The sequence below is a fragment of the Halyomorpha halys genome, unplaced genomic scaffold (assembly GCF_000696795.3).
Source record: "Halyomorpha halys isolate HHAL.00 unplaced genomic scaffold, Hhal_1.1 Scaffold231.1, whole genome shotgun sequence".
NCBI lineage: Eukaryota > Metazoa > Arthropoda > Insecta > Hemiptera > Pentatomidae > Halyomorpha > Halyomorpha halys.
Window position 1 is genome coordinate 223,094 of NW_027114318.1, and position 14,674 is coordinate 237,767.

At 31.2% G+C, this 14,674-nt stretch overlaps 1 long non-coding RNA gene across 2 annotated transcripts in view; it reads left to right on the forward strand.

Annotated features, from left to right (window-relative positions):
* The window catches only part of LOC136796789 (uncharacterized), a 472,034-nt gene that overhangs the window by 155,071 nt on the left and 302,289 nt on the right, over window positions 1-14,674 (forward strand). The gene's annotated exons all lie outside the window — the stretch shown is intronic.

Here is a 14,674-nt window from a genome sequence, read left to right on the forward strand (position 1 = left end):
TTGTATTAGTGATTTGTTCCAAAAACAAATAAATATGTTATTATTATTATAACGCTCGTCTATAGGCCAAGAGAAAAATAATTAAAGAAGGAACGCTCGTATTCTTAACAATGAAACCTTGATAAATGCGAATTCATAGTAGTTGGGAAGTTGGGTAAGGTTGACAGGAAGATGACTGAAATTAAATACGACTTTTCAACAGGACGAATTGCATGTCTAACCCTTGTTTAAAAAAATGGGAAATAGTCAGAGTAAAATAGAAAAAAAAAACGGAGTAGATTAATTGTTTTTGTTGCTGGATGGGAGTTTTAATAAAATCCACCTCCAACAAATATGATTGTCTAACCAAAACAAAAACCAGCGACAAAACAAGGCTTCGTCATTGTCAACAAAACAATGGCACTGTTTTCAAAGCTCCTTCAATTTAAGCCATAAGCCAGGAAGAGTATTATTTAATCCGGCGGCAACTCGTCATGTCCTTTTGTCTTGGTTCTAACACTTGAGGTAAAAGATACTCTTTCGGTTTACCAACCCTCCACCCTTTCCCCGCCATTAGTCCTCCGTCCCTATATTTTAATTACCCCGACGCCTTTAATCATCCTCTCTTCTCTCTTCCCTATGATTTATCAGGAATTCTTTTCATACTTGGAAATAAAAAGAAAGTTTAAGGGAGGATTTCGGAAGAAATGTGAATTGGAATTAGGATCCCCCTGTTATCATCCAATAGTACTCTGTGGGAAAATGATTTTGTTAATAAACAAAAAAAGAAGAAGAAATAAACAGGTTGGTAGATTTAAAAAGAAATAAACCCAATGATAACTAGAAGTATACTGAAATCAACTGTCGTTAACTAACACCACGGGCGAAGGAACTAATTGAGAAAAACCAATGAATGTGGACCTCATCTAAAGGCCCGTACAAAAAGTGTTGAGGTAGCGATAGTCGAAGAATCCAAGTGTTTTTCGAATTATTATTCATCGCTTCGTGAAATATACTCTGTTTTTGTCTTAATAATATTGTTTTGAATACGGGTTCTTGAGATTTTCCAATATTTATTATTTTATTCAATTTTTTTTTAAAGGAAGTTTCCACTAATGTGGTTTTCCTTGACTCAAATTACGTAACTATTTTTTTTTTCTTTTCATTCTTGCTCTTCGCTGATGATATGCCTCGCTAAAGTTTCTTCTGTCTCATCTTTTCAGTTAACTCTAGGTCTTTTTTTTTTTTTTTTTTTCCTGCTTCCTTCCACTTCCCATTCTATTCCTTTAGTAGCCTTTCTTTCGACCTTTTTTATTAAGTAGTATTATCAATTATGAAAATGTTATGATTTGAGAGCCTGAACAAATCCATCTGACCTGAAAGTCATAAATGAGTTCTCTAATCTAGGAAATATGGTTCACGAAATGAGAAAGTACAAGAGATATCCCACACAATAGGGAATGCAAATATATTCCGATCCATCTGCAGCACAATTGTGGAAAAGAAAGAGAACAGGTCAATAGAGAAGCTTAGCAGGACATTTTCAAGGCCGTATATATGCTTGTGTTATATGGTGCAGAGATTTGGTCCCTCCAATGTTGAGGCCGTGGTAGCTGGCATCACCTTAGAAACCTCATGACACTGGTTCATTTCGGGTAATTTAGGTTCTCTTTTTTTTGGAGGTCCCACGCAATGAAAACCCGGATTAAAATAGTTTGATTGCCTGTAGAATGAACCCTCTCATTCCCTACTCCCCCCCCCCCCATTGTGAATATACGATTCACGTTCTTGTTTTAACTTTTATGCAAAGTACTTAATCATTTTACTTAAAGGCCATATACAGTTATTTATTAGCTGCCATCGGTTTTTGAACGTAATAAAATACTAATAATATTGTTTATTTGATTTCGGACTAGTCCGTTCAGAATAATATTAGAGACTTCGGAGATAGGGTTAGTGCCTTAGAATAAAATACAAAATTTTGAAAATTAAAACAACAATAATTTACTAAAAAAATCAAAAGAAAAAAGAAAACATATAAAATAAAACTATCTATCATATCATAAATCTTAAGGTGATAATAAAAAAATTGAAAAGAAATCCAACAAAAATGAAATACAGATAATTAGCAAGAAGGAACAATTAATGCTTATATACATATTTACAAGTTTTAAGGGAAAATCAGAAAATCACATGTAAAAAAAAAAAAATAAAAGAATAAAAAGACAAATAGAATATATATATGTAATAAATTAAAAAAATCAAATAGTATTCTTTAGAAAATCCGCCCCCTACTTCTTCGACTCTCGACTCTCCTGTTTAGAGAATTGACGGACTCCAAGTGAATCGTAATTATTCCGTTTGAATCTCTCGAGAATCAATTCTTTGATTCGATTAATGATTTACCTACCCACCTCTAGTTGACTTTATCACGTTGATTTTTTTCAAAATTGATTGATTGTAGTCATTATTGTTTTTACATTATTTCTATCTATGTTGTTAATTCTTTTCAAATGGTTTCATTGTTTATTATTTATTTATTTTTATTTTTTTTATTAACCTTAAAGATCTTTTAACGGCTTTAGACTTTTTGTGTATTTTAGGGCCGTTCATGACAGGGCAGGGTTTCGTAAGTTAAGCATCGATGTAAAGTGTTAGGGTAGTGCCCAAGTCCTAAGTTAACAGCCCTGCATTTAAGCGTCAAAGTTGTCACTTAATTGTATACTGTTAGCTTATTAGGGCGATTAATCTTAAACGGACTGAATAACTTTGCTTGTGCCCTGGATCAATTAAGAGTTAACTCCCAGTTATGTTAATAAGCAGCCTGGCTGAGTAGTTTTTCTTTTTCTTTACTCGAGAAACTAGTCGTAAAATGTCATCCTTTAGATAAAATTATATATAGGTGTTTATCAGAATGTGATTCAGGACTATTTGAACTAAATCCCATATGACGTGTTATTTCGTTTTAGAACGTAATTTTATATTTATTTTTAATTTTGTGTAATGAAATTTTAAAGTTTGATAGGATCCCTGTAGTATACCTTACATTTTATATCTGTCGCCAAGATATATTTTTTATGATAATTCTGAGAAAGGATGTTTTTTATGGTAATACCGTGAAAATGTTATTAGTACTTATAAAAGATAATCATAGCTTTTGTCTTTAAGTAAAAATTTAAAAAAAGAAGTTTGTAATTTTGTATTATTTGTTATATTTTTAATTCTTTTTAGGCCTTAGCATCTCCCCCCCCCCCATATTTTCGTTGATATGGGAGTAAAAAATAATAACATTTAAAAACGCGGACACATTATTATTAAAACGATTAGTATTTAAAATAAACACGTCTCTAAATAAAATGAATAAAAATTCATCTGGGAATACAACTCAGAAATGAATGCGTTTTATGTTATCCTCCCATTATTGTTCCTAGCTGAAGTAAGTTATCAAACGGATTGATGGTTTTTATTCTGATACATCTGCCATGGATTAATTTACAGGTTATAACCATATTATTTTATTTTCCCTACCCCTTTTCTTGTGCTTCTGAAACCACTTTAACGCTCTACACGGTCGGGTTTGCTGTAAATATTCGGAAAAAGTTATTAGATTCTCTACAAATATTCCGTAACAGGCGAAGGCCGCCTGCCAGAACAGAGACCATTTTGAGTTATAGCAAAACCCGTTTGGAATTCACTAGAGATTCTAATATAGCGTAAAAAAACACGTGATGTTCTTATATTAGTTATATTATATAATATGTTTTGTAAATAGGCTTGAAATAGTTTGCCAATAGTCGGGTGAGCGTTAATATAATTGTGTATGATCTAGAATGTCGAGGGGAGTGTAGTGATGGTGTGAAAAAAATACCGCTGTCTTTCTTGGACAACGATTGCCTGCTTTTAACAACGAACAAACAAGATTCATTTAAAGAGTTTCTTTTTCAACAAGCTGCTTCTTGGCTCTTGCTGCAACTCCTACCAATTCCTCATCAAGTCTAAGTGCACTTCATTTAATCCGGACAAAACAATACAGATTTATAAACAATTATTTACTTTATTTAGTTACATATATTTAAACTTTCCTGCTCTTCACAGTCACGTGGAATAGCAATTCGATTTTTTTTCGTTCAGATTCGAAATAAAATAATGAGATACGACAAGTCAGGATGAACCAAATTTTAGCATGTTTCGTCTTCCCTACTTTTTGTCACTAAAATGAATCCAAGTTATACTTGCTGGGAAGGGCGAATAACGTCTGCGGATTTTGTTTATTATTTGTCTTTGATATTTTATACTATCAATGAATAATCATAATTAATGGCTTTTGTAATTTTTTTTATTTATTTCTTTAGCTTATGTGTAATATCTTTTTCTTTTGTTGGATAATTGCAACCTTAGAAATAAAGTAGGCTCTATGATATTGATAATAATGCAGAGATGGCTGTAGATTAAGGTTGCACATGAGAGAAGCTGATTTGCGGCCCACCTCAGATTAATGGCCTTGGACAGTGATGTTATCTCACTGATTTATGTTTGCCTTCGGTTCCTCAGGAAGGATAGATGCCTCTACCTCGTAGGTACCTCCCCTTTCAATACAGCCTGACCTGGTGGTTCAAGTGTGCCCTGTATTGTGTGATGTGGTTTAATGCGACCTTCTTCGTTGAATAAATAGTTTTATTTTTCCAAGGTGCTGAATTGAAGATACGTTCACAGTTCCTATTATACCCTTCTTTTTATTAAACAGTTTTAAATGCATTAGCTCTTCCGAATAAACATTTTAGTCACCCTCCTTGTGTGCTTTGTTGGCAGTGAATTAGCAAGTTCTTGTTGAAGTCGGCGGAGGAGAGTTTGCATAGGCGATCCCTCCATGGACAACTAATTGAGTAAGACCCTTTTTCCTCCTGTCTTTCTAATGAGCTGTTTAGATCCTTACTTCATTTACACAACCTCCGCCAATTACCCAGTTTTGTACCTCAGGATCGTATTCATCTGGGATTAGCTTTTACTTGTCTGTCTGCCAAGAAGAGAGATAACGTTTTCACTCCCTTCCCCGCCCCAGCATGGGAAAGCTTAGCTTAGATGTGTAAAATATCTGACTTGTATGCATCAATATGTTATAAATTTAGATAATATTGATTTGCTTTCTCGGAAGTATGATCAGATGATTGTGATGCAATTTGGGACGATGTCGGCAGAAACATAATACTGAATCTGTGCAACTCTAATTAAAGTTTGATGGTCTCGTTTAAAGATATACAAACGCATTTTTGCTCCCTCCCCCCACTGTGCTGTGTCTATTATGCTGCATTTAGCTTTCAAATGATTTTTTTTTTATTTGATCATGAAATTGGCAAAAGATATTACGAATAGAAAATATGACATCTTGAATTTTCCAAAACATAATTGAAACTTCTATTTAGATCTTTATTTTAAAAAGTTTGCCAATACCATAACCTCTATAGTTGGAGTCATAAATGAATGACTATGTTAAAAAATTTAATTATTCATTCGTCCCATTTAGTGATTCTCTAGGATTTTTTAGGAAATTCTTGGAACCAATAAACGTGATTCCATTGTGACGGAAATATAACCATCTATTAGGAAGTACTTATTTAAAAATCAAATGACAGTTTGTTTCTGTGCTTTAAAATTAAAATTAAAATACATTATCTTATAAAGCAACATGATATATTTAGTTTTATTTAATGAAAACCTGTATTTAAAAATATATAGTCTTTAATCAATTTTAATTAATTTTAGTTTTACTTCTAGGGTAAAGAAGATTCGTTGATATTGCTGTATGCAATTGTTTTTGTTCTGGTGGGAAGAGGCCAGCTAGAGGCCATGGAAATATTTCTCTTTGACTCCTTTCTCTGCTTTCTTCCTTTTCCATAGGCTTTTCATTCTTTGAGATTGAAAGAATTTGAGTGCTTTCTTTTTTTCAGTCCATTTATTTCTGGTGTGTTTTTTCTCATCTACTCCAAGAATCTTTATTTTTTTGATATGTTTTATAAATTCTTCTCTGTCTTTTCAGTGGGTTTAGTTAATATTAAGTCTTAAAAGTTCTTCATTAATTTGTTTAGTATAACCTCTCTGGCCTTTGAAATTGGATAGTTTTGTTTTTGTTGATAAATTTCTTATTGCCATACTACATCAACCTCCTTATCTGTATTCCGGTTTTCCAGATTCTCTTGTTTTCACTAAATTTCGTAATTTAGTTTTGAGTGGTATCCTTGTTCAGTAATTTTAGGTCCGTGAATTATTTTCAATATTTCTGTTTCATTTTTAAATTTTTTTAGATGTTGGCTGTATCTACACAATATTGCTCGACGATTCGCAATTCTTGGAGCTGATGTACAGATTTTACTTGTTATAAACATAATATAATCTACTATTATCTAGTTTAATTGATATTGATTCTATTGTCTCCTCCATTAAACTAAGTGATCTCCTTGAAATTTTTGCCATTTTGATTTTCCCATCATTCGTTTCTATTTGTTTTGTGTTTTAGAGGTACTCATCATTTCAGTTTTTAGAAAGAGATTTTTAAGCCCTTTATGTTCTTTGATAAGAGGAATTGCTGGTTGGTTACTTAACGCTATAAGAGCCAAGTCACCTGCGAATACTAAAAATTTGATTTTAAGATCTGTTCATAAGTTCCTATAATAGCACATTATTTATTATATGAAAATGTTTCTGCCTATCGAATTTGTATAAATTTGTCTATCTAAGAGTATTGGAGATTAACCATTTCCTCGCCTTAGTATCTTTCTGATTTAAAGCAGAAAACCTACAATGGTTTATTTATACATTTTATGTACATGTTTTTAATGTTGCAAATAAGGTTTCATCTATACCCACTATGATTTGATGTGGTTTCGAACCTTAAATATATTTTTACTTAATATATTATATTCCTGATATCATATTTGTTTAGGATTATTCTTTTTTTTATATTCCGTTGATATCATTGCTTTCATTATATCCAAATATATTGTATTCATTGATATATTGACATAATAATCTTCAACAGGAAGAAATGTTGATCCAAATAAAATATTTGGTTTAGGTCTCTTTTGTTATATGAATGGTATATATTTTTTCGGATAGTTCAATTATGCGTAGGGGACACAATATAACATTTTCCTTGTGCCCGTGAAGTAAAAACAATTTAGAATCGATACATGGTCCAATATCTCAACTTCAAAACCAACGACTAAAACGAATGTTGCTGGATTTCAACGTTTCCGAAGTTCTTCAGTGACAAATCGAAACCATTTCCTTACTTTTACTTTGAGTGCTCCATTACGTGAATGGAATAAACAATTCGTTTACACTGCTCAAAGAATTAACATATAAATTGATTCGCGAACTTCTTCCGACTGCCAGTCGTGGCTTAACGTGAACTATTACATCCGTCCTGATTGAGCGAAAGTGATATACAGATTATCATGTTGATTGGCGCCTTAATCTTAAAGGGTTGGTGACCGATCATTTTTTATGGAGTTTGAGGAGGTTTGGTTCGATTCCCTACTCATCGTCATTAATATTTCGTGAAGTTTCCGAAACTATTTGCTAACCTCTAGATAGGCGTTAGTTGCCCTTGACTTCCCCCTCCCCACCAAACAAATAGTCATCCCATTTCGTCACAACTTAAAAATGATTTATTACTTTCTTATTTGAGTCAAAGGGAATTGATAACGGTGATCACCATGCCTGCCCGGCAAAGGATCTTGACTGATGTGTCTGTCCGTTTCCCGATCATTCGCTCATATCCTTTACAGGAGAAGGAGGGCTGGGGTCTAATACAGTCGTGTCTTGTCATCCTGCTTCTTGATTGCATGAATATTCCACGTCGCGAATGCATTATCTTGACATCTACAATCGCGGAATCAGTGACATCATGTATGCACATGAATCAAGAGAAAATTTAATTGAGGCACAATTATCTATTGCTAGTGGAATAAGTAATTGGTCGTCTGAAGCATAATAGTAATTTTAACTTTATTATTAAGGGCACAGTTTAAACAGCGAATAGTGAAATCATCGGGTAAATAATTTTCCGTTGCACTAGAAAGTTAACTTTACACTCTGATGGTAAACCTTACCGGTAAAAACGAGATTTAGAGGAAATCTACGTTTAAGTAGGCAACCATACAAGAAACCTTCCATATTTTCAGTTGGAACTGTTATCTAGCGAATGTGTATTGTATTATTCCGTTTCTTTCAAATTCAATAAAATGGGTTTGATCGAGACAGACCATATAGACGAAGAAGTAATTGCTCAGGCAATAATGAAAAAAAAATATTCCGTTCTTGATCAAAACATTTTTTACAGTGGTCAAATGACGATTTTTTCCAGTGATTTCGATTGTCAAAAGTGGCGATTGGCCTTCTGAAACTCCAGATACACAAGTAAATTATGTAGCAGAAAAAGAAAAGCACAAGGAAATCTGTGAATTACTTAAAACAATGAATCCTGAGGCAATGACCTTTCTTTTTTTTGATATTGACAAGGCGAAACTTTTACGAAAGAGTGTTTTAAATAAGCCTTCAATTAATGTAGGTACAATGAATAAGGATGTGAAAAACATACCTCAACCGTGAATAATGATAACACTGCAGGAGTTAGTAGAGATTTAGGTACTAAAAGAATCATTAAGAAAGTCAAGATTTATTAAATTTGAAAACCAATCATGCAAGTAAAAACCTTAATCAAAGCACTTTTGAAAATCAAGCTGTAACTAACTTACATAGTACGGAGTATAAATGTCCTTTGCGTATCCTTAAAGTTCCGGAGATCAATAATGCTGGCATGTCTAACAAAACAAGTTGTTCTAAAGAGGGCAGTGTGAATAAGTGTTCTAAACAATTAATAGTTAATAATGTAATAAATTGCACTAATTCGATTGAAATAAAAAATCATGAGAAAAATACATCTAATTCTAATGTACAGTCGCATTCTTCATCAGAAAATTGTCTCAGTTATAATAAACCTAAATCAAAACCTCCATTAAAAGTTATTAAATTAGGAGGTAATAATGCAACTGGAAGCACATTGATTCATAATAATATTAAACCAGTGCCATCATGTGTTGTCCAGACAAAAACCGGGTTTTTTTTTTGTGTGTTCAGTTCTAAGTTGGTAAAAGAGAACTTATTGAATGGAAAAAAATCTAAAATCATGCAAATATCAAATATCGGCATGGTGTCTAAGGGTAATAAATATTCTATACTTGTGAAAAGAAAATATGTTGAGATTAAAAAACCATGTGTAATCACAGTACCTCCTGCTGAGACCCCAGATAAACAAGTAAATTATGTAGCAGAAAAAGAAGGCCCCAAGAATTTTAATTAAATAATTTTTGGTTTGATTAAATGTTTCTTTAGCCAATGCTGCTTCATCTCCTGTTCTCACCAAATACTGCTTGTTGGCAGCCAATATTTGTTTTATAGCCTTCTTCACATTTTCATACTTATTTGCATATATTACAAGACGTCCTTAATTGCATTTGTTGAACTCTTTTTCTATTTCTTCCCAAAAGTCTAGTTGTTGTTTGGAATTGTCTCCATTTTAGAGGAGTAATTTGGGCTTGTTCGTGCTGAAACAATAATTTCAATGTAATTTCATTTATGAGAAAACATAATCAATGATATCAAGACACTTTCCCAAGTTTTCTATCTATTTTAATTCATTTTGTTGGCAATTTTTTTTTTTTAGTAATAATGATTTATTGCTGTATATGAAATTTGAAATTAATTGAAAAAAAATCGTTATTTGCTCTAATAAATAATGATTCACTGATTAATAATTGATATAGTTTTTTCGTAACTATAATATGATAATTGTTACCTTAGCTGTGGTAATAGAAAGGAAAAGCAGAAAACATTGATAAAAATAGAAAAACTTTCGAATAAAAAATAGAAAAAAATTTTCGAGAATACTAGCGCGATCTACCGATAGTTATTTCAGTTTCAGGTAGACCAGAAGCAGGTCGCTAAGTTACTGGAGTTTTATTAAACTCTTGGACAAATTTGAATTATACAAACTTTAGTTTTACCGGGGCTAGGTTCAACCAGCCCTTAAGGTTATAATAATGTATTTATTTAATTTTGGGACTACCCCCATACATATTGAGTAAGCCAGTTCAATAAATAGCTATAACAATTGAATATTGATTGATATTAATACATAATAATAAATATATTATTTATATAAATTAATCAGACGCTATACTTGGTAATTTACTATAGAATGGTAATATTATTTATATTTCTCACAAATGAAAAAAAAATACTGCATATTAACATTATCTTGAGACAAAAGCTACACATCTCATTGAGAAGAAAAGTATCCGGTTCTAATCTTGAGGTATCGGATTATATTCTCTTGCTACGTGGGCTGACAAAAAATGATTGCGATCCTCCAATGTCGTTCCATCAAAAGGTGAACAAGGCTTCTGTGGGTACAAAGTATATTTGTGTGAACCTACATCGAGCGCGATTTCATATTCCCTGAAAAAAGGATACTTGGTAATTATAGTATCGTCATTCTATAATGATAATTTATCTTATATTGAGACATATGTTCATTGTTTTGTTATAGACTATTGATATTCATATTCGAAAATAACCCCATAATGTGCATATTAAAAAGCATTTTTCGCGTGGTTAATGATGAGAAAACGGCAATGGCGTTCCTTCATGATAAAGAACTTTTACTACCAAGAATGAAGGTATATTCTAAGGACCATGAAATTAATCTTTATTTTTGTTAATAATTATATCGGAAATACTACAAACGAAGTTCTAGGAAAAGCATCGGAATTACATTTACACGGGGGGTGAAGATAACCCAAATTCCCTGCGTTACAACAGGGCTTAAAAAATCAAAAGTGGAGACCGAAATTCCATGTTATTGCTCATTTTATTCAGTTGTGTAACATATTTTTAACTTATTATTCATTGGATTCACTCCCTAGGAGGGATAGTAATTGGCAATTTAATAGGAATAATAATAATTTCATATTTAATTTTGCACAAAATTGGACCTTTTGCTCAATTAGATCTAAATTGTACAATTGTTATTTTTTATGATACGTTAGTGTTGTCCGTCGATATTATATGAGCTAAAGATAGTCGGCAGGGCGGTCAGTGAAGGACACAAATAAAAAAAATTATTTAATTAGTGCTAGAAAACAAAACAACTGAATACAAAATAATAACAATGAAATTATATACATACAAAATAAAGTGTTTTGAAATTAAAATTATGAAAAAAAAGTGAGAAAGAAAACGTATCTGTAATTAATTGAGTGAAATAACAGGATTAAGGTGGTAAAATAGAAAGTTATATAAGTCGAAATAAGTATGTTATCCAACTGACAATAATGGTATGAACATAATTTAATAAAGTATGTAATGTGCGTTAGGAAAATGTATTAGGAAAGATTTGAAGTAGAAAAAAGAGTGAGTAGAAGAAAGTGTGAAGAGTGGAATTTAATGTTTAAAAATAAATAAATAAATACAAGTGATGGATATTCTTGGCAATTGGAACTGTATTGATCAGTGGTCTGGAAAAAATATCTCTACAATAAGTTTCATTGTTGCTGTTTTGAAGTTGGATTCCCATTTCGCCACCATCCCTTCCTTTTCGTATTTCTAAATTTACAGCTAGTTTACTCAGATTCAAACTAAATTAAATATGCTTCCATGTATCAATATTATAAATTAAACAATAAAATTGATTTTTGCATCATTTGGATGTTTTATACTTAATTTTACCCATTTTGGGTTTTTACTGCACGAAAATCCTGTCTCTGCTTATAATTTTATTAATTTGAATTGATCTTCTTTTCTTACTACATATTTTATAATAGAGAAGACGGTTGTACAAAAGTAAAAAATTTGCAGACTTTTTTTTATAACTCCAATTTTTATTATTAAAATGATGAGAAAAAAAAAATTGTTAGAAAAACGGTTGTCATAATAGTAGAAAATGACCCAGTTTTAGAATTTTTTGGAAATAATGTTTCTAAAAAAAGTAATACTAACCAAACTAATGACTGAGATATGAAGAATTGAGATTGTATCATGAATCAGTTAATTGATTATTACTTGCTAGTTGTAAATCACGACCAAAGTTGTAAATTTGGACATTAATTTCATGGTTAAAATTCTTGAAATAATCCGAAAACGTTCAATTCTGTGTAGTATAAAACCAGTACGAATATAACATCCTTTTCATTGGAAGTTCTGTCGAGGTTTGGCAACTGATAAACAATTTATATGCAACTGAGAACATTTATCCACGAACTTTTACTCCTGATTAATAAAGATCCACATCCATTGGTACAACTGTTCCGTTGAGTCGATGGTTTCCGCTACAATATATATCAATAATGTCTAAAACGGGAGCAATAATGCATGACATAAAGTGTTTCCATTTTCTATAAGCATTGGAAACACAATTCAATATCTTCTGTTTCTTTATTACCGGTAAAATTTTTCTCTTTGATAATATCTCTTCGTGGAATGTCTGTGCCCAATGGTTGTTCTGGGTACAATAGGAAACTAAATCAAGTGAAGAATTCGTATAAGGTCTTAACATGGGTCGGCTACTGGAAGAAGGAAGGAGAGGTCAAAGAAAAAGTTCTTATTAAACAGATGCCGAAGCTTCTTTTCACTGAAAGAGTAGGGAAATGTCGGGTACTTGAGGGAAATTGCTTCTACCATTACCTTCTTCGGATTTGAATTATTTAACAACTTGCTGCCATTTGTTTTATGTATTACAAACAATATTCAATTCTAAACCGAACGAAAATTGAGTAATAAAATATTTGATAATTCTACTAATTACAAATCAGTTCTTTAAAGTTCATACGCTAACTGAATTATGAGAAAATGTTTGGATTGACAGTTGCTTTATGCTTCTAATGTAGCGGTCGTTCATGAATTTATTGTAACAGTATAGTTGTAGAGTTTGCCAACTATATTGGTTCTTTTTTGGAATATTTACTGGAATACATGTTAATAATAATAAAAAAAATATCCTAAAATGTTGTTCATTAGATTAAATTAAAAGGTTATTTGTGGTAACTGCGTATTCAAGAGGAAATACATGAATGAGGGTTTTTCTCAAATTTGTTTGTATATCTACTATATTAGTAGTTTCAAGTCAATGTATCTTATTTAATTCAAATTGCAATAGACTTACCCCGGCTTGCACTACTAGTTTCAAAAATTAATAACCAATAATAATAAAATAAAATAATAATAAAAATGTTATAAAGTTATTTTATTTTATTTTTAAATTGTATAGAATTTTCTTTGGATTTATGAGGTTTCACAGTTTAGCCAACAATTTTTTGATGAACAATATTTTTTCGTGAACAACGATTCGTTGATCGGTATAACATGATTGGATCAAAATGTTATTAATTTATTTTTCTAATGAACGGTGTATATAGTAACTATTAAAATGTTATTAACATTTCAGTGTAAACCTTAACCCCCCAACAACTAATATGTATCCTAATTGCAATATAAATCTGCAAATATTTTAAAAGCTAATTTCTGTTTCACTTAACACAGAAACGTATTTCTAGTGGTTCTAGAATTCTTACTAATTACCTAAATTAATTAATTTTTTTTTTTACTTTTTTACCTATAACTCTTAAACGGTGCATTCTAGAAAAATATTTATGATATAATAAAATGCCCTGCATTAAATTCTGCGTCAATTGAGTACATTACATATTATTTCGATTTCAGTACGTCGTAAACCGTAAGCCATCGTATACCAAAAAACGAAATTTATTTTCGAATTTTACCAGAGCTGAGGTTTAGTACTATATATAAATCCTAATTTAACTCGGAATCGCATTTTTGGCTGTCCTAAATTGGTTACTAATTAAGTAATTAATTTAACATAGTAACATGATTCTACATTGTTATTTACATAAGAAAAATGTCTATTAATGTTTCGAATTATCTATTACATAATCTTTTGTTAGAGTTGTATCCGAACAAGTCTTTTTTTTTTCCTCCCCCCCCACCTATTATGAAAAAACAACTTAGTCGGAATGTTAACCTTGAGAAATACCTTACGATCCCCGCTTACATATTACTAGTATACAAGTATTTCATCACGGTGAAAATGCGCTTATAATGTTAATTGATCGAAAGATCGGCTTTATGGCTGAACTGTCAAATTACAACTGGATTGGAAATTTTTTTTTTTACTGGTGTAGGTTTTTTCTTTTATATTGCGTAACTTTAATCTGATCTTTTTATTTACACTTGATAAACAATTATGGAACTGATGTGGTGTGGTTTCAGGCTTTGTTGGCTTCGTTTATTGATCGGTTCTAAAAAAGTTACAAATTGTGTCTGAGGAAAGTGATTGTAGAATAAACTGTAAATGTATTTATTTTACTGGTAAAACAACATATAAAGAAGGCATGACATTATTTATGTAATCGTTGTAATAACTGTTATAAACGTTAAAAGTAAAAAAATTAAGTATTGAACTATATTATTATAAAGAAAAAAGTAAGTGTCTAAATGTTTGTCAAATTTTGATCTATATATATATATATATATATATACCAGGGCATTCAAAAAGTCCTGTCGTTTTTCGTTTGTTCGTTGTTTATTTTGATTCTAGAGTGTTTGCTAATTAATTCCGTTCAAT